General features: G+C 47.6%; 2 long non-coding RNA genes and 2 pseudogenes across 2 annotated transcripts; all 4 read right to left on the bottom strand.

Annotated features, from left to right (window-relative positions):
• Positions 1-8,471: 8,471 nt before the first annotated feature.
• Positions 8,472-9,540, bottom strand: LOC149122357 (uncharacterized). Its single transcript, XR_016220723.1, has 3 exons — positions 9,169-9,540; positions 8,985-9,084; positions 8,472-8,694 (listed from the first exon to the last, which is right to left on the bottom strand). It is a non-coding gene; the product is annotated as an uncharacterized LOC149122357 (long non-coding RNA).
• A 1,997-nt stretch (positions 9,541-11,537) lies between these two features.
• On the bottom strand, positions 11,538-17,010 carry LOC149122358 (uncharacterized). The gene is made up of 3 exons (XR_016220722.1): positions 16,244-17,010; positions 13,876-14,023; positions 11,538-13,208 (listed from the first exon to the last, which is right to left on the bottom strand). It is a non-coding gene; the product is annotated as an uncharacterized LOC149122358 (long non-coding RNA).
• Positions 17,011-17,958: 948 nt separating this feature from the next.
• On the bottom strand, positions 17,959-19,265 carry LOC138845239 (60 kDa heat shock protein, mitochondrial pseudogene; annotated as a pseudogene).
• Positions 19,266-19,380: 115 nt separating this feature from the next.
• LOC127492749 (60 kDa heat shock protein, mitochondrial-like) lies at positions 19,381-20,780 on the bottom strand (annotated as a pseudogene).
• Positions 20,781-21,187: the final 407 nt, after the last annotated feature.

The following is a 21,187-nucleotide window of genomic DNA, read 5'->3' on the forward strand; positions in this document are numbered from 1 at the left end:
TCAACAGGCACATTTTCCTCAAAGAGGCTCAACAGCCTGGAGGCCTGGAACCCCAGGTCTCTCCTAGGGAGCCAGGGGAGGAGCTGGTCCAAACCACAGGCCTGGCTGCCGGGGACTGTGGGGGGGGGGGTCCCACTGCTGTGTGTGGTCAGGAGGGGTTTCTGAGCACTGGGGGCTGCCGTTGCTGCCAGCTGGCCTGGGAGGTCGAGGACGAAACCCAGACTGGGCCAGCCAGGGCCACGTCGTAGCTCACTGTAAATAACAACTGTGAAATACCTACCTTTGTGACCCCCGAGAATGGACGCTTCAAGTGTGAAGCCCCTCGTTCCACCCCGAGGTTGGGCTTGCCCTTGGCTGGCGCACAGGTGTGCACTCCCAGCCTGCCAGAGGCCGCTGACTTTGCTGCTTCTCAGCTCAAGGCCTCCCTGACTCCACTGACTTAAAAGAACCCAGGAGCCTCTGCGTGGGAACAGTATCCCCTTTACAATGGAGAAATAAATAAACTCAGAGAAAATAAACAGGTCCCACTGGCTTAGAGGAATCCCTGTGAACTTCCAGAAGGCGCATTCCCCGACTCTATTTCACGTTCAGGAGGGAAGGCCTGGGTGAACAGAGACGATCTGTTTGCACACCATCTGGTTTGTGTCAGTTTAGCCAGATTGGCCCACTGGGTCACTAAGGGCTACTGAGAAACTGTCCCTGGCCAGTGAGGACAAAAAAAAATAAAATAAACCAAAAACCCTACACATTTCAAGGAAGAGAATGTGTGAGTTGCAAGTGAGAAATGTAGACTCAGCATCGTTGAATCCCCAAATATTTTTATAGGGGGTTGGAAGCAACAAAATTTACCAAAAACTCCCCACAGGCACAAACAAAGCCACAGTGTGCTCCCACTTACCGCCAGCCTGCTCATCACCAGCCTGGCCCCTGAGAGCCCCGAGCTCAGGGGAATGCAAGGGCTTCCTATAAACAGAGGCCAGCAGAGATCACCCTACCTTCCTGCTCCTCTCCTCCCCTCCGCAGAACCAGGGAGTCAAACAATGGCTTAACCTTTTGCGTTAATTAACGTGTTGGCTCGCTTTTGCGAACTAAGAGCCAGAGCTGCCTGATAAATAAAATGGTCATCGGAAGTCCTGAAGGGAAGCTTCCAAGCAGGCAGCCGGGCTGCTGTGCTCCAGCCAAGGCTGCAGCAGGCCCAGCGAGCCCAAAACCAGGGGGCCACCCTTCTTGGAAGGCTGGTGTGTCGCCCGGTGTGTAAGACGGTCAGAATTCTAACCCAGAGCTAAGCCATGGGCAGAGAATGGTAAGCAAAGCTTGCACTCCATTCTCCTTGTTTTACATCCTTTCCCTGCTAGCTCTCAGGTTTCACTCAGTTTTCTCTAAGCCTTCTCCACTTTGTCACCAGCCCGATGGGACTCCAGAGTTCTCCTTCACCTCTCACCTTGACATTCAGAATGGCCTGGCTTTTGGCTGAGATCACCTCATTGGTTGTTTACATCTTACTGGGAAGGAAAAGGATTGGCTAGAAAATATCCATCTTGCCTTCCTGCCAAGGTCCATGGAGGTAGCTACTTAACAGGATGTCTCATTGAGCTGCCATAGCCAGCATCAAATTGAAAGACAAACAATTGAGCTCTTCTTAACAGAGTGTTGGCTGTGCACACCCTCTCCTTGTCTCAAGGCCAACCCTGGATCTGGTGACACCTGTGACTTACCAGCACACTCTCTTACTTTTGTGTGCTCCTTATCTTTGCCTCCTTAATGCACTGACTCTTTTTTTATTTAATAAATATAAATTTACAAAGTACAACTTTTGCATTGCTGTGGCTTTTTCCCCTATAACCTCCCTCTCACCCGCAACCATCCCATCTCCCACTCCCTCTCCCATCCCATTCTTCATCAAGATTCATTTTCCATTATCTTTATATACAGATGATCAACTTACTATATACTAAGTAGAGATTTCAACAGAATGCCACACAACCACACAAGATATACAGAACTGTTTGACTAGTAGTTTTACCATTAATTTTCATAGTACAACACTGTAGCAGGAGCCAGGGCCCTATTAGGGCTTCTCTCTGCACCCCTAGCAACTCCATGGGAGCAGGTCCTCCAGCTGGGACTTTATTCTTGGTAACTCCATAAGAGGTTTTGCAGTGATAACTGTTTTTGTTTGCTGGGTGTGTATATGTAATGGACAAGAGATTGATGAAACCAAGTGGCACTTGAGACTTCTGGAAGGAAAGGTACACAGTTCATTCATGCAGCTTTTTAAAAATTTTATGTATGTATGTATGTATTTATTTATTTTTCCCCCAAAGAAACCTTTCATTTAAGGAGCACAAATTTCATGCATTTCATAAGTACAACTTTAGGAATATAGTGATTCTTCCTACCATACCCGCCCTCCCACTCACTCTCCCACCCCTCTTCCTCCTCCCTCTCACATTCCCAGTCTCATTCTCCACTAAGATCCATTTTCAATTAACTTTATGCACAGAATGCTTAAGGGCTGATTCTGAGGTCAGAGTGCTATCTAAAGCAATTGTCATTCTATGAGTCTGCTGTGTGGCCTGCTTCCCATGTTGGAGCATTCACTCCTTTTTAAATCTATCAATATTACCAGACACTTAGTCTTATTTATATGATCACTTCAACATTTAAGGTGATATTTTTACCACCCAACTTAAGGGGACTTGGGGTCCCATGGCAAGTTTTTAAACTGTACCCTGAGAAGTAAGTCCATAGGAATGTACACAGAACTATACAGCTTTACAGTTAAAAACTTCATATACTTCATAATTACAATTTTAGGAACATGGTGATTCTTCCCGCCATGCCTGTCCTCCCACCCACACTCCTACCCCTCCGCCTCCTCCCTCTCTTATTCCCATTCTTATTTGTTACTGAGATCTAAATTCATTGACTTTATACACATATGTTTAGCTATGTTAAGTAAAGAGTTCAACAAATAGTACTAAAAAAAACACTGATCCTTAACAGTCAAGACAAGGACTATTCAAATCATTTCTTCTCAAAGTGTCAATTTCACTTCTACAGGCTGCCTTTCAGGTGCTCTATTAGTTATCACAGGTCAGGGAGAATATATAGTGTTTGTCCCTTTGGGACTGGCTTATTTCACTAAGTATGATGTTTTCTAGATTCCTCCATTTTGTTGTAAATGACTAGATTTCATTATTTTTACTGCTGTGTAGTATTCTATAGTGTACATATCCCGTAATTTCTTTATCCAGTCTTCAGTTGACAGGCATTTGGGTTGGTTCCATGTCTTGGCTATTGTGAATTGAGTTGCAATAAATATAGGGGTGCAGATAACTCTTTCATATGCTGATTTCATTTCCCTTGGGTAAATTCCCAGGAGTGAGATAGCTTGGTCATATGGTAGTTCTATATTCAGATTGCTGAGGTATCTACATACTGCCTTCTATAGTGGCTTTGCTAGTTTATATTCCCACCAACAGTAGATTAGTGTACCTTTACCCCTCACATCCTCACCAGCATTGTTGTTTATTGATTTCTATATGAAAGCCATTCTACATGGGCTGAGGTGAAATCTCATTATGGTTTTGGTTTGCATTTCTGTAATGGCTAGTGATCCAGATCATTTTGTCATGTGTTGACCATTTGAACTTTCTCTTTTGAAAAAAATTCCTGTTTAAGTCCTTGGCCCATTCCTTCATTGCATTGTTTGTTTTGTTATTGTTGAGTTTCTTGATCTCTTTGTATATTCTGGTTTTTAATCCTTTATCAGTTGCATAGTTTGCAAATAATTTGTCCCATTCTGTCAGTTGCCTCTTCACTTTCCCGAGTGTTTCTTTTACAGTACAGAAGCTTCTCACTTTCATGTTATCCCATTTGTGAATTTTGGCTTTGATTGCTTGTGCTCACGCATGTGGCTTTGGCTAGACTCATGAATCAAGATCTGATCCTTTATCTTTCTCTACTTTTATACCCTAAATTGACAATGTAACAGCAAGGCAGTTTGGATGAGGGGAGCACACTGTTAATCTTAGGCACTCAGGAACTAACAAATCACAACTGCAACATAAGAGTTTTATGACACAGGAACTAGTAAATCACAAGAAATAAATAAATAAAATTTTAAAACTAAAAAGGTGAGGCAAAGGGAGAGGTTGGTCATACAGTATCTCAAATGGCGAGTACCCAGCGGGTTCCTAAGTGGACCTGACCCGAGCAAGGCTAACAGAAGGAGGCTGGCCCGTGGCAATCTAGTTTCAAAACACAATTTTCCTAAAATTTTTGTGAGACTCTGATTTACCCTTTCAACCTTCCTGGAGCTCTGCAGTCTCCAGGCTGTGTGAAGCTTCCATTTGATCTCCATGGCTGTGGCCAGCTGGTAGACTATATTGGCCTCAAATGCAGGACCATTCTTGCTTCCTATTGTCAGGAGGAGTCTGTACAGTGGAACGATTTCCTATAGGAGAGGCCTGAGCAGCCCATGACTGCCACTTACTGCCACTTGCTGGGGATCCCAAATAACTTTGAGTAACTTTAAAATCTCTTCTGTTTTCAATCTTCTTGCTGCCAGCACTGAGGAGACTCCTTTCCTTGTCAATGGCTCCATGGACATTTTGGGTAGCAAAAGCGTGCCTAGAATTGGTATAGATGTTGACCCTTTCCATCCCTTTCCTGGAAGGAGGGCTTGTATTAGAGCCCAGAGTTCAGCCCGCTGTGCAGACCAGGTCCCTGGGAGGCATCTACTTTCCCCTGGAGCAGTGGCAGTTACTACTGCATACCTGGCCACCCGCTGCTCCCATCTGTGAAGAGTTCCAGATGCGGGTTAGGGAGCCGCTGGTCAGTTCAGTCAGGTTGGGTTGAAAAGACCTCATCTAGGAGCTCTGCACAGTCATGGTCAGGGGGTGCCTCCTATTCTGCTAAGGGTCAGAGTTTAAGGTCTGTACAGGCTCAAGTGTTAGATGTGGGTTTTTGCACAGCAGGGCCTGCTATTGAGTCATCCTGCCCTGTGACAGCCAGCAGTGGCCCTTACAGTTCAACAGAGTCATCACTGAGTGGGAGCCTGTAAGTGGATCATTTGCTTCGGAGTCAGTTTTTCTGCTTCCCAGAGCAGGAGGACAAAAGTGGCTAGAGACCGGAGGCATGGTGGCCAGCTGCTGGTAGCTGAACGGATCTGCTTGGATAGGTAGACCGCCCATCTCTGCCCATCTGCTGAGTCAGAACCCATAGTTCCCGCTTTCCTTTCTCATGTACACAGATAAAAGGGTTTAGTCACTTCAGAGAGGCAGGGCACTGTTTGTAGGGCAGGCTTAAGGGTGTTGAAAACTCAGCGATGTTCTGTAGATATGAAGGGAGAAGATTCCGGTCCTGGGAGGAGCTGATAGAGAGGCTTAGCTGTCAGGGAGAATCTAGGGATCCAGACACGACAGAGACACTGCTCAGGAATGTTGCACACCACTGATTTTCTTTCTGGTCCCAGGGCCTGCGTTCCTTGAGAGATTCCAAATCCCAGATATTCGATGGTTTGTAGAGTTATCTGGGCTTTCTTTCTCCCAGGGTACTTTATATCCCACTCCTGTAGCAGAGTCAGGAGCACAGCCAGTTCCCAGATCTCAAGCCTCCTATCAGCAGGAAGTCATCTACATACTGAAACACCATCAATTCAATGAGTCAGCAGGAAACTTCTAAGTCTGCTGCTAGTGCTTCCCCAAAGGAGGCGAATTTTTGAATCCCTGAGGCAGCCTTGTTCAGGTGAGCTGTGTCTAAACAGGTGAGCCCGATGGCCCCTGCAGAATCAGTCCTAAGAGTGTGTGTGGGGGTTGGGAACCACTCAGCATAAGATCCTAGACTGGTCAATATCCCACTCCCCCTGTTTTCTTAACTGGCAGCAGTGGAGTGTTTCACTGGGACACACATTCAACCAGAATAGCTGTTTTTCACAGGCGGGTGATGTGTTCTTTTATTCCCAGCTGGCCTCTCCAAGGTAGGGGGTGCTGTTGTTGTCGTATTGGGATTACTATGGGTGTATGGTTTTTGGCCATGGCCTCTCCAAGGTAGGGGGTGCTGTTGTTGTCGTATTGGGATTACTATGGGTGTATGGTTTTTGGCCATGCCCGGTGGATTAATTTCAGTCCAGGCCTGAGGATGTGCTCACAGGAAGTCTTCCAAGTTGGTGTTGGGAGTCTCTCTCTCTCCCAGATTTTATAGTCATCTTCATGGCCGATTGACATCATCAGGATGAGGGAGGGAGCGGAGCCATAGGCAGGTTGTCAGGTGGAGTTTAAGTGTCAGGTCCAGTGGGGCACCCCAGGAGTGGCGCTGGGCATTCGGGGATGTAGAGAAGCCCATGGTCAACCCAGTGACCACCCAGGGTGCAGGTTTGTGTTCTGAAGAATGGTTTCTCAGACTGAGTTCTGGTGGCCGCCATGATGAGAGCAGTCTTTTCTCCTAGAGGGGCCCAGGCCGAGTTATGACCGAGTGTTCAGCTCCTGTGTCCACCACAGACTTTACAGACTGGCCCCTACCTTCATGGAGCCCCTGAGTTCAGGGGGCTGAGGGTGTGGAAACCTGGTCTGCCTCAGTCCTCTCCAGCAAGCATGATGAGCGCCTATCCCTGGGCTCTGGTCGGTATTTGCGTCTTGGGGCTTGTGGATTGCAGTTGGGGGCATTCGTTTTTCTGAGACCCATTTCCTTACAGTGGGCACACTGATCCTTTATCAATGACCTTGGCCTTCGACTCTGCGGGCCCCCTAGTCCTGTGGCTGGATTTGTTCTGGGAGGGCAGAGGTGCCTGAGCAATGGCAGCCACCAACAGGGCTGCATGGTGTTTGTTGTGGGAGTCTGATTCTCTTCTTTCTTCACGGTTCTGGTTAACAAACACCTTGCTAGCTTCTTCCAAGAGCTGAAGGGTGTTCATGCCAGCCAACCCTTCAAGCTTCTAGAGTTTTCGGCAGATGCCGGGAGCACTCTGGGCCATAAAGGCACTGTTGACCATCCGCTGGTTTTCTGGAGCCTCAGGGGCGAGAGGGGTGTAAATTCTGAATGCCTCACATAGCCACTCATAGAAGTCTGGTGTTTGATCATTTTTCTGAGTGACAATGGTAGTTTTGGCCATGTTGGTGGGCTTTTGGGGTCCTGCCCAGAGACCTCTCAGGAGTCCCTCTTGATAGTGGTCCAGGGGGGTTCTCTCTTCTGGAAGGTAAATATCCCCATCTGGAACCTGGTCAAGAACAATTTGGCCGTCCATGCAGCTGGGGCTTGTTCTGGGGCTCATTCGTGGGCCTCACAAAGGACTCTCTGTCTCTGGTGTTGAGGAGGGCTGAGAGGAGTTGGCGACAATCACCCCATGATGGACAATGGGTTTGGAAGAGGGACTCAAATAGATCCACAAGTGCTTGTGGCTCCTCTGAGTAGGAGGGTGTGTTACGTTTCTGATTTAGAATGTCAGTGGTGGTGAAAGGCTGATAGTAGACTGTGACGTCCCCTGGTTGAACAGCACCATCCGCTTCAATAACAGGAGGTGCCGGGGTCTCTCTCGGGGGCATCAGGAGGACTGGAGAGAAACTGTTCTGAGCCAACCAGAGATGTTGGGTTATTGGAGGGGTCTCTGGTGCTGAGAAGGTGGAACTTCTTGGAGTGGGACAGAGGGTGTCCCAGTGTGCAATTCCAGTGGCGGAACAGTAGGTGGCGGTGGAGCCTGGAAAGGTGGGGGCAGGACCTCCTCCTCTGCTGTGTCACCCTTGAAAACTTTTGGTCAAGGTAGCACTTTTGCATTCTGAACTACTGCAGGCCGGACCTAGGCAGCTTTGATGGACAGCCACGAATCAATGTCAGGAAATTGATCTGGCTGTCTGGGCTGTCCTGTAACTATTCGCCAGACTTCTCAGTCTACAGCAACATCTGTCATTCCCTCTTGGTGGCCAACCAACATTGAAAGAGGGCCATTCAACTATACACAGAGTCTAAGTCTACTGGGGTCAGCCTAGTCCCATAATCCTCATAAAAGCCATTTTTGAAAATTTTGAGCATGATATCTTAACACCATGGACTTAGAAGAAGGCCCACCCATCCTGTGTCCACCCCCTGATCAGAGATGCAAGACAAGCAAAGGAAGGGTGCCTCTAGTTGGAGACCAATCAGATGCCTGTCTGGCCATTTGCCCTACAGGAAGTTAGGTGCCTCTTAGCCATAACGGGTCGCGAAGTGACTCTAATGGTCCTTGACCATAGGAGGATCACTATGGAAGTGCGGTTTCAGGCCCACTCAAAACCCGTAGCTTGTGCCGTGGGTCAACAGACTCAAACTGCTAATGCAAGCAAGAGTGGCCACATGCTCACACAACTCTCATATAGATTTAAAACATTTGCTCCCTCTGAGAGCCAGTCCTACCTTGAAATCCCAAAGTGGATTTCTTGGGGGAGAGATCAGGTACCCCTTCTGCTCCCTGGGGTAGGCTTGTCTTAGACTCCAGTCCCTGGGGACTCTTACCTTGTCTGATGCTTCCAAGCCTGATCATCCTGAGTCTCCTTGAGTCTGAGCGGGTGGCGGTGGCAGGGACAGTGGCAATTCTTGCTGGTGGGAGGACATCTCCCTGAAGTCTTGGGAGCAGTGCCTGGCCATCTGTCTGGCAGTGGCCATGGTTGTTCCATCCATGCGTTAACCCCCGTGGCTCAGAGACCCAGGGTGGTCAGTTTCCTGGTCAGGGAACCAAATGTTACTGACGAGAGATGGAAGAGACCGGGTGGCACTCGAGACTTTCGGGAGGAAGGGCACGCAGTTCATTCACGCATGTGGGCTTTATTAGACCTGTGTCTCATGAGTCAAACCCGATCCTTTGTCTTTCCCTACTTTTATACTCTAAGTTAGCAAGGCAGTACAAGGCAGTTTGAGGGGAGAGCACACTATGCTGTCTTAGGCACTCAGGAACTAACAAATCCAGCTGCACAACCAGAGTTTTGTGACACAGGGATCAGTTTGTAACTTACACATTCTGCTTCCTTTAGGAACCTCGGTGGTAGGGGTTGTCATTCTACAGCGTGCGTCAGGATCACCCGGATGCTCATGAAGCAGGTTCCCAGCAGTACCCTAGCAGTAACAGAAATAAGGGGCTGTCAGTCTGTGGTCAGGCCTTGGAACCGGGGTGGGAGGGCTGAGCTTTGAGAAAGTCACTCTCAAGCTGCTCCACACAGGTCTCACACGGCGGCCGTGTCCTCCGTGGTGTCAGCTGGAGCGGAGCTTGGGGGAAGTGCCCCTGCTCTCGGCCTCGTCAGGGATTGATTTGTAAGGGCATCACTCCCATCTAAGCTGGTCTTCTGGGCCAGCCTGCCTTCCACTACAGGGTTAAGCATTTTCACCTGGGCCCCCAAATATCAAATGGCCTTCACAAAGCACATCAGGAAAATCCCTCAAATTCCAAGCTAATTGACAGAGATTCCAGGGATAGGCAGTAAATACTTTTGCCTTCTGTATTGAGAAACAGCGAGAACAATAGTTTGGCTCTCTGCCTACCCAGCAGATATCAGCCGACCAGGGTTCTCTGAAACTTTTCAGCCTCCACACACGGACTCAGCGGAGAAGGAAGCAGGAGGGTACAACATTTTGAAGGGAATTTTTTTCCTTCACAGTGAGAGGTAATCTATGAGAATGTAATTCCTCTAAAATAAAATTCGAAGCCTAAAAGAAAATTTTATGATGCTTGGAGGCAGACCACTCAGATGTTTTTAGTTAATCTGACAAGAGTTGAAAGAATTTTCACACTTGCAAAAATATCAAGGTTCCTTTTTGGCCTCCAAAGAGCTGAAATACAGTTCTGTTTTCAACCTCTAATGAATCTGGCGTGAACACTATTTCTCATAATCGTTGTGATTTTTGGAAGACTAAAATAAATGGGGTAGAAACCAATGTAATAACAGATTTCAGAATCACAGAATGATGGAATTAAAACAATGCTTGACCTTACTTAGACCAGTTCCGACTTGTAAAGCCGAGGAAGCTAAGACTTTGTCTTGTATCCCTACCCAACAACAGAACAATGACATCTACAGTCCCTGAAGGCCACTTCATTCCAGACTTGAGATTTAAGCAAATGCAGCAGCCATAGGACAACAAAAGTACTCTGAGTGGGACCAAGTGGTCTATGAATGCCACATGTCTATGGAAAGTAAGATAGAGCAGAAAGAGCGTTAGATAAGGAGACACGTAAGACAGGAGCTCAATGTCCTGTCTTGGCCATGTAAATCCTCAAGACCTAGAGAACGTTGTAACTCTGAGCTTTCCTGTCTCCATCTGCAAATCTGAATGATAACCAGATTGTTTTAAGAATGAAATGAAGCAATGTCTGTGAAAAGTACATGACAAGCTCAGATGTATTACCCAGTGATACAACACGCATGGAGATTGCACCCAGACGGTCTGCCCAGAGATAAATCTTGACACCCTCTTGCTTTGATTCCTTCGGCCTGACTTCCAAATTCCAAATATTTATTTTGATCCTCATCCTTTTTGGCCTTTTTGTCTTCTCGGATCTCACCCTATCCCAAAGAGCAGCCATTGGCCAACTGATTCCCATTTTCAGTCTGGCTTCAGAAGACCAGAAGTATAATCTTGCTTCATCCAGTTCTGTCTCCCAGTCCCTATTTAGTTCCCAGACCCACAACAGCTCCTTGGGTGTTTATGCAGCAGAATTGAAGGGAATAGAATAGAATGAGAGGGATTGGATTCAGTTCCATATAAGTGAATTCAACCCGAAGTCTGGGCTACTGGAAAGGGAAGACTAATGCAGAGCATCTCGGCTGATGAGGTACAGGTAAGAAAAGTGAGTTTGATCTGTTGCCAGAGGAAAGTAGCAAAAATGTTTCCTTAAGAAAGAAAAGCAAAACTGGGCTCTTCCCAAGTCTCTCGTCTACCTTTCCCAGTAGAAAGTGGTCTTCCTCCTTTCAGGAGGAAGGGCATGGAGCTTCTCCATGGGCGGAGGGTGCTGACTCACCAGAAAGTTTTTTCTTTCGCAAGTTCTCTATATGGACAAATTACTGTTTCTCCCTGGTGGCTGAGTTTCCTTAAGAACCATGATGAGGAGACCCCTTGAAAAGGAGACAGTAACGTGGAGCGATTGTTTTTCTGGTTTGCTTTTATTGTCCAGTCTAGAAACTGTGGCGCTTGTCATGTTTCTCTCTGTGGGTCTGGGTTGACTTTCCCAAAAGGAGGTTCTTGCTTTTGCATCACCACGACAGCAAACAGAGCTCAGAAAAACCGTCAGTGGCAAATACAAAACACCAGCTATGTCTGAACCACAGATGGTACAAAAAACATAAACAACACTTTCTCAGCTTAGAGGATGGACTGTGCTCACCACTGCAAGGACCAGATATCAAAGTGGGGTCTCTCTTCTGAGATCTCGAATCTTGGCCTGTGGGGGTCAAGTTCCTCACCTTTTGGAATACATGGAATGTTCCAGAATGCTGTGGGATGACCTGCATGTCGGCGCCTCTTGGCCTCATTAGGATGAAACCCTCCTGTTTCTCAAACAAGCAGCCTTAGCACTCTCCTAATCTCCCACCTTCACCGACCAGAGAACAAGACCTGTTAAGAAAGGCAGACTAAGCCACTATCTGAAAATACATTAGGTCAACTTTTTATTTACTCAAAGGGAAATCATTGGCCATTGGAATAAGATGGTTTTGGCTCCATTTTGGAGCCATATATGTCTTCCCAATAACCACAGATTTATGTACAGAATGTCAAGTTCACAAAATACTTTTCACAGGCATTATCTCATTGGAATGCCACTCACTGGGCAGTAAGGAGGCTACTGCTCGCATTTAATTTTTTTTAAAGATTTATTTATTTATCTGAAAGTCAAGTTATACACAGAGATGAGAGGCAGAGAGAGAAAGAGGTCTTCCATCCACTGGTTCACTCTCCAATCGGCCACAACAGCCAGAGCTGAGCCAACCCGAAGCCAGGAGCTGGGAGCTTCTTCCAGGTCCCCCACGCGGGTGCAGGGGCTGAAGGACTTGGGCCATCTTCTATTCTACTGCTTTCCCAGGCCATAGCAGAGAGCTGGACTGGAAGTGGAGCAGCTGGGACTCGAACCGGCGCCCATATGGGATGCCAGCACTTCAGGCAGCTGCTTTACCCGCTACACCACAGCACCAGCCCCCTCACATTTTAGAGTTGGGGAAACAGAGCCTCCAAGATGTGTGTTCAAATCCAGTCCTCTCCTCCACCATCTGTTGCGACCCTTCAGCGTTCACGGCTGAGTTCCGCAGCAGCCTGCGCACAGCCAGGTGGTCAGCTCCAGCAACCCCGAAGGAAGGTCAGCCCCCGAGCCCCTCTGAGTCAGGCAGCAGTGAGAAGTTTCCTGGTCATTTTCTCACTGTCTTCCTTCAGCTCTGACTTCCTGGCTCGAGTTCCAGCTCCAACATTTGTTAGTACTGAGGACGTCTTCTAAAGTTATAAGCTCAACCTGTGCCTTGGTGTTCTCACCTTTAAAATGGGGATAATGCTACCCTATCCTTACAATGTGCTGAGATGTATAGAGGAAAGCCTTTAAGACCCATCACCCCGTGCTAAGTAAGGGGTCATTGCACAGGGCCTGTCGTTATCCTTGTTAGTTCCTCCTATTTTACGCACGAGGGACAGATGCTCATGCGGGTTCAGTGGGAGTGTGGCTGAGATCCGGGTCTAAGCGGGCGTCCAAAGAATTTGCTTTGTTTCTGACTTTTCACTGCCCCACTCTGCTTATTATTCTCCTCCTCCTGGACACTTTCTCTTGGCACGTAGCCCATTACCCTTCACAATGTTTCTGACGCTAGGCTGCTTGCTCAGAATTCCCAAGATTGTCTCTATTGGAAAGAAATCATGATTTTTGGAGCTGAAGCCAAGGTATCTGCATTTTTACAAGTAACCCAAGTGATGCTGTTGTACCTTGAGCAAGATCAAGAGCTGCTGACTCAGACTGACCACGACAATGACTGTCCCTGCTCAGGCCAGCCTGGCTCTGTCTACCTCCCCCTTCACGTGGGGAGTGTCCCAGATCTGCCAGCTGGATAGCCTCCTTCCCGTATGTCCCCTCACTTGCTGCTTCGTGATCAGGAACAGAAGCTGGCGCCAGCTCACAGTGTGACTCTCCATCATTCCAATCCACTTGGGATAAGGCTTGTGCAATTTATGGCTTATCTGGTCTCAGCATCAAGCAGGCTCAGGCAGACCTGCCAGTGGGACAGAACGGTAGGAGAGGTGATGGGTTGGGCAATGTCCATTCCATACACAAGACTCACATACACAAAGCTGCAACAACTGTGTAGCTAGAGAAATCTCAATCCCTACCGGGGTTCAACCCACAAAACTCGGATAACATGGAGCAGAGCAGAGGCTCACAGAAGAGCAGAACCAAAATCAGTCTTGGGATTAACGTTTTGTCTTTACTTCTTCGCACAGCAGAGAGAAGGCAGTTATCATTTACCACGTGCTTCACTTGATCAAGCTCCGCAAATCCCAGTCAGTGGCCTCCACCACCAGTGCATGAGTCCACCAAAAACCTCTTGGCACACGTCCGCTGAGGCTCCTAAGAGCCAATCTCCACATGTAACCCCCAGGCAAATATTTCTGCTTTTCTTATCATGATATTTTTCCCAAATTTCTCCATAAATTGGACTTAATCTCTGGTTACATAAACAGCTAAAGATATCCTAATTCCTGAGAGGATATCAAAGATCTGTTTTGAGTGGGGAAATGGAGCTGAGGGGGTGGAGCAGAATGGAAGCAAAACAAGCATTAATTATTAAACAGCTAGAAGATTTTAAAAATCACATACCACTGGGCACTTTCCCTCTCCACGGTGGTTTATCCCCATTAAAGGAAAGCCAGGAGTCTCACCATGGTGCATTTGCTGAGCTGTGTCCTGTCACTTGGAAAGTGAGTTTAAGAACGCACTTCCTGTCGATGGCCTCTGAGTGGCAATGCAGCTGCCCTAGCTGGTGCATTGATTCGATGCAATCTCTTATTTTGCCAACTGCATCTAGAACTGCTGAACAAAAGGCAATCTGTCATATGTGTGAGTAATGTGCAGAGCAGCCAAACAGTCCAGAATCCTAGGAATGTTTTTATAACAGGACAGAAAACCCACTCTCGGCTCTGTTTTGCTTGCTGGAGCTTGATGTGTGAAGAAGTTCAGAGACTGCATGTCAAAGGAGAGGTAAGAAAATAAGAAGAAAGATTCTTTTTTATTTATTTATTTTTGACAGGCAGAGTGGACAGTGAGAGAGAGACAGAGAGAAAGGACTTCCTTTTGCCGTTGGTTCACCCTCCAATGGCTGCCGCGGCCGGCGCGCTGCAGCCGGCGCACTGCGCTGATCCGATGGCAGGAGCCAGGTAATTATCCTGGTCTCCCATGGGGTGCAGGGCCCAAGCACCTGGGCCATCCTCCACTGCTCTCCTGGGCCACAGCAGAGAGCTGGCCTGGAAGAGAGGCAACCAGGACAGAATCCGGCGCCCCGACCGGGACTAGAACCCGGTATGCCGGTGCTGCAAGGCGGAGGATTAGCCTAGTGAGCCACGGTGCCAGCATAAGAAGAAAGATTCTTGATGGGCCTCATCCTCTGTCTCAGTCTGTTTTCTGTTGCTGTAATGAAATACCTGAGGCTGGTTGACTGACAAAGAGAAGAGGTTTCTTGAACTCACGGCTGGAGTCTCAGAGTCCAAGATCAGGTGGCCTCATCAGGTGGCCTCTGGCGAGGGCAGTGGGGCTGCGTTACAACATGGCAGATGGCATCCTGGTGAGGATATTCGGAGAGGAACGAACAGGATGTGTGGAAAATGAGAGGACTCAAGAGAGGCCGGGCTCTTTCCTAACAGCCTGCTCTCGTGGGGATGAACCCGGTCCTGCAAATGCTACCGTAGTCCCTTTCAAAGGTAGTGCCTGTGGCCCACTCATCTCCTAAGGGGTCTCCTTCCTCAGTGACATTGCAATGGGGACCAGACTTCCAACACGTGAACCTTTTAGGGACACACTCACACCCTGTCCAAGCTACGGCACTCTTCAGAAGAGAGCAGGCCTGCTACACCCACCACGTTTTCTATGCGTTGACTTTCCAGAGCAGGTTTGTTGTTAGCATCACAATTTATTGTCACCCAATGATCAGGACAACAGGGGTTCTGATCTGGGGCTTGGAAATACAGTCATGGCAATCATAGGCGCTATCCTCATGTCCCTCGGGCAGATCCCAGGTGAGGCATGCCCCCAAACCCCTTCTAGTGCTCAGGAGCCACTCAGAGGCCAGAGGCCAGTCTTCTGCTGATACCAACTAGTCCATCTTCCTCTCTTTACTGGGGGTAAACTGAGTCCCAAGGGTCCAGTGTCCTGATGACACAGTGAGCTGCGACTACTCAGAAGAATTCAGGCCCCGGGAGTCTTGGTCCAGGTTCCATCATATCACTCTTTTAGCATTTATAAGGAACAGAGAAGGTGTGAAGGAAGTTTTCTGAAGTCCTTATAAACTTAAAGTGGAGAGTGGGTGAAGAGATAATACTAAAGGAGGAAGCTACTGCTCACGGCCCAGGGGCAGTGTGGGCTGAGCTCCAGCTCTGAAATGGGCCCTAAGCTGCATCAGTAAGCAGCTCATGTGTGGACTTGGGAGTTGATCTGGGCTCACTGGGCCGTGGGCCTTGTTTGAAGGCAGAGATGGTGGAAGTGCCTATTTTGTGGGATTGTGTAAGGATTAGAGGAGCTAACGCATAGGGCCTGGCACAAACAGAACGCTTAATAAATGCTGGCTGTTATTGTAACTCCGGTGCAGACATCCAAAGACTGGGACAGACTGCCAAGAAGCCAGTCCTGAGGGGCTTGTCCTCCAGCCAGACTTCCTCGCTGGCAGCTCCTATTTCCCCCGGGCTGCCCAAGTCCTCCCTCCGCCTTCCAGATAAGAGACGATTGTGACCATGTGCACATCCAGCACCACGCACAGACCCTGCCAGCAGAGAGCAGGGTGCTGCCTAGAGGTGAGGCTGCAAACGGACACGGGGGAAGGGAACTGGGCGGGGGAAAGGAGAAGAAGAAGGGGCAGGGAAGGAGAGCTATTAGCGAGATTCCGCTCCTCAGCTGTCACAACACCCGAGCACGTGCTAAAGGCTTTCTAAGGACAGAGACGGCGACACCCAGTCACCAGCACCTCATTCCTCTCGGGAACTCAGAGCAAAAGGAAATGTCCCCCCCCCTCCCCGCCTCGCAGAAATCACTAAAGCTTACCGTCCAGGTTTGGTTTCCTTTTCCTCAAAACCGTGTAATCGGTGTCCCGTAACACCGGTACAACTGGCGTTCCCATCACAGACTCCTTGATTAGGATACTGAGTGTTTATAAAGAGCACCCCAATTCAACAAAGACCACATTCTATTCAGTGTCATTTTCACGAGGAGCACTTTGGGTCGTGTTCTGCCTCTCCGCAAATCAGCCACACAGCTTCTGCGCGTGGGAACCGGAACACCCTACATGCTGACTGCGGGGGAGCACACAGCCGACTCTGCAGTCCACAGCTGCACTCTTCCTCTCGCGTCTCCACCATGTGCCCAGCAGGACAACGAGATAAAGTTGCTCCAGATAATATTTGTTTTGTTGAGTGTTTCCCTGAGACTGGACACCACCCAGCAGCTGGAGCCCCCAATGCTGGCGTGTGAGGTTCAGAGATTGCGTTTCAAACCCCGGAGCAGGGGGATTTTCATCCTGCTTGCAGAGAAGTCATTATCTTCAGGATTTTTTTTTATTTTATTATTTTTTTTTTTTGCCTGGAGCACTGGAACTGAACCCTCCAGAGATAAGAACAAACAGAATGTGTTCTGTCTTTCCCAAGACAGCTGCCTCAGCATATACTTTCCACTTAAAGCTTTTAAGGATTTGACTTAGACATCCATGAACACCCCAGTGGACAGCTAGGGTTTGGTTTAATCCCCAAGAAAACTGGCATTAAAATAGACCTTTTCCCAGCAATAATAATCTCATTTATGATAAATTATTCTATTCTCAGTAGCTTTGAGACACATGAGAGCTTTTATGTAATAAAGAGGCCATTTATTTCCGAATATTTTAATGCATGTTTCCATATTTTTCTCATTTTTAATGCAAGGGCCGTTGACGGTATTGTAAGAGAATGTCTTTTAAAAGCAAATTTACGGCAAGTGTTCCAGGGAAATGGATGGCAGCGGACGCCGTTACGGAGCTACGCTGCTGAAAGGGGCAGGGCAGGGATGTTCCAATTCCCATTTGGGGGCACAAAAGAGTAACCTCTACAGAGGAAGGCTGTGCTCCTGGGTAAACTGATATGATCCGGGAGCCCTGGCTTCAATTCGGGCTCCATCCTTTGCATTCCTGGACATTCTTAGCGATTGCTGTGTCTCTTGGGCCACATCCGAGATATGTGTCTCCTAGGGTAACAGAGACAGAGGTTGGAGAAGACCCTGATGATCCCTGGGGAGAGAAAAGCAGTTCTGAGCATGTTGCGCTAACTGCAAGGAGAGGCTGTTTTGAAAGAGCAGAGAAGTCTTGCCCAAAGTGTGACTGCTCAGACTTTCTGGACTTCTGTTTTCAGAGCCGCTCATCCGGAAGGATGCTATCCAGAAACACCAGGGTGGGAGGTCTTACTGGGAAGCTCTAAGTGGATTTGGATGTGGAGAAAGGACAAGAATCAAAACCCGCTATGCCCTCCCCCCAACCCCAGGAAGGTACAAATGCCTTTTTATTAAAAGACATCAAATAAATTTCCTGTAGGCATGGGCAATGACAGCAAGAAAGCAGTATAGGTTGTTCATGGAAACCAGCGCCTGATCAGCTTTAGCGATTTTCTGAAACATCAGGCAGTCTTGTCTTCAGTCATTTTTCTGAACTGACTTCTGTGAAGTTATTGGTGAGGAGCACTGCCTTGAGCTTCCTGTCCCAGTTTGCTAATAACTGGACAGAACAATTATAAGTGTCAGAATGTGCCACCACCCATCCCACCTCCCATGCCACCTGCTGCACCCCTTCCAGGGTCTTTCCCTTCTTTCGGAATTTCTGTGACTATGACTTCTGCTGTGGCTAATGGACAGGCCACCCCAGCAGGAGCCACTAAAGCAGTTTTATGACCTTTCGTGGATCAGTAATTCATTTTACCACCATATTCACAAAATCTCCAAGCACAGCAGCATAACCAACTTCTGAGGCACTTTGCAGAATTTTCTCAACTATCAAAGATCTTTTAACACCTCTGTTGCTAGAGATGGTCTTTGCAGGAATTTTGAGTGTTCTTTGAATGATCTCTGTACCTTTTTTTTTTTTTTTTACTCTTCATTAGCTGGAGTTAATGAGTCTGAGGCTGGAATACAGAGAAGGGCCCAAGTGTCTCCTTGAACAAGGGCAGCTCCTGTACCATTGAGGGCATCTGTAATCATTCCTCTTAATTTGCTTCAACAGCGCTTGTCTTACCAACCCTCCGCACAGCTACTCCATCTGAAAACTTAGCCAGACATCTACACAGGCTTTCCTTTCCACTCATTCCTTTCACACTCATTGTGACATTTAACTGTTTGATGGTCCACTCTCCGAATACCCACAACAGCAGGGGCTAGGCCAGGCCAAAGCCAGGAGCCAGAAACTCCATGGGGTCTTCACGTGAATGGCAGAGACCTAGGTACTTGAGCCATCATCTGCAACCTCCCATGGTGCACTTTAGCAGGAAGCTGGATGAGAAGTGGAAGTGGGACTTCGCCCCAGCAGTCTGATATGGGATGTGGTTATCCAAAGTGGCAAATTAATCCATTCCACCACAACATCCACCCCCTGATAATTTCTTGAATATGCTTTTCAATTTGAGCTCTGTCACCTTTTCCTTTTGAGAACATCATCTCTGGCCACAATGTCCTCACTAAGTTTTCCTATCATGAGGCTGAATATCTTCAAGATTTAGGATCTACCACTCTTCTGCAAATACTGTACCATGAGCAGCAATAAAAACAGATTAATTAATTAATTAATTAATTTGAAAGGCAGAGTGACAGAAAGAGTTCTATCTATCTCCATATCCATATCTATATTATATCTATATCTGTATTTATATCTATAACTATATGTTTACCTATATCTGGCCAGGCCAAACCAGGAGCTAGAAACTCCAATCCATGTCTCCCGTTTGTGTGGCAGGACCCTAAGCTCTAGGGTCATCATCTGCTCCCTACCCAGGGGCATTACGAGAAAGCTAACTGGAAGCAGCATAGCCAGGATGCTGACCAGGCACTCTGACATGGAATGTGGGTGACCTAAGCAGCAGTTAACACACTGTAGCAGGATGCCCCTCTCCTGAGCCGGTTCTTCCGGCTGTAACCTGAGACTTTGCTATCATCCAAAGACCAACCTTAGCCTACTCATGAGTGAGCTCAGAGTTTCTCTCTATCAGTATCTTCAGAGATGATGGCCAAGGCTTACCGTAAGCATTGGCAATTTCAAGAGGAGGTACAACGGACTGGACATTAGAAATCTTCTTTTCACTCAATAGAACATGTGCATACTGAAATTCAGATGTCTAACTTTCTGATGTATTAATAATGTATGGAAAAATACAGTGCCAATCAACCTTCATGCCTTCAATAATTTCTAATTCATTCAGTGTTTTCTGTCCTTTCCTGTGAGGACACTTACAGAGTCAAGGTTCTCTGAAGATACACAATTGGTGGGATGTGTATATAGGTATAGGAAGGATAACTTATCAAGGGAATTGGCTCACATGATTATAGCAGCTGAGAGGTCTCACCGCAAGTCATCTGTGAGCTACAGACTGTGGGGTGCTGGCAGCAGCTCAACTCTAAGGGCCTGATAACTGACTTAAATAAAATTAAGAAGAAAAGAAAAGAAAAAGAAGAACTGGGAAAGTTAGTCTTGGTTACAATGGGAAGCCTGCATGCCAGCAAGGGGGTTGCTGGTTTACATCCTGGAGTTCAAAGATCAGTGACCATTGTCCAAGGCAGGAGTCTATCAAGTCCCATCTCTCAAAGCCAGAGATCAATTCCCCTCCCACACTTAATCTACCCACATGCCCAGCCAACCGGTGCTGCCTGCCCACATCAAAGCTGGGTCTCCCCACCCAGTTCATCCAGACTCACATGCTAATCTCCTTTGGAAACACTCTTACAGGCATGCCCAAAGAATGCTTTTCCAGATGTCTAGGTATCTCTCGATCCAGTCAATCTGACATCGTAAAATTCACTACCCCAGCATCCTTTCTTCTAATCACCTTTCTCATGGCATCAGAGATGATGTTGCCAATTTCTTAGTCTCCAGAAGCAAAAAGCAGGGCAACCTGGGGCAGTTTCTTTGGAGGCTGTCGCAGGCATGGACTGTTTCTCAAGTTCAGTAATTATGGCATTGACAGCTAATATCAACCTTGGTAGAACAATGCCTTTGCTGATCTTCTCCAAGCCCTCCTTGCAATAGAGGGAGCCAGTGCAATAGCAGCAGCGGCACTACCTGCAGCGTCTCTGTTTGTATTGTTGGAAGCATCTTGAACAAATTTAACCCTAATATTCTCATATTTGTCCTTTAAGTCAATTGGCATTACAGCAGTCACACCATCTTTTGCTACTCTGGGACATCCCTAACGCTTTCCATAACCACTGTTGTTATCTGGGACATTATAAGAGCTATACCATTGGCTAAAAGCGCTACACCTTGAAGTGTTAAGGTTCAGGCACCTGCCCCAAGTTTTATGTTTTTGGTATGAGCCCAGGCGAGATGAGGAGCAAGTGCCCTGGACACAGGCCTCATCAGATGGAGAACCTCGGGCAATCAAACACTGGGGTGGGGCAGAGGCCAGGAACACACTCGGAGAGGCGAGGGGTCAGCAGAGAATGAGGGACTGCATCTCCTTGGGTCTGAGGTTTTTAATATATGCTAAGTTCTCAGGACAGAAGACCGTTCTGAGAGGGCCTCTCTATGTCATCCTGATGCGCTGCCTGATGAAGAATTATTATGAAATTTAATCTCAATCATATGTGCTTGCGTGAGACTAGAAAATATGTATTTGACATGAGCAGAACAACACTTAGGGGACAAGAAGGCAACTCTTCACAGATATCTTACTAAGGTTCCCTTGACAAAATGCTCTGTGTATTCTATAAGCATTAATACTCCCCTCTGTAAGAAAATCAACGTTGGGGCCGGCGCCGTGGCTC

The sequence above is a fragment of the Oryctolagus cuniculus genome, chromosome 14 (genome assembly GCF_051225735.1).
Source record: "Oryctolagus cuniculus isolate XC-2025 breed Fujian yellow rabbit chromosome 14, ASM5122573v1, whole genome shotgun sequence".
NCBI classification, from domain to species: Eukaryota; Metazoa; Chordata; class Mammalia; order Lagomorpha; family Leporidae; genus Oryctolagus; species Oryctolagus cuniculus.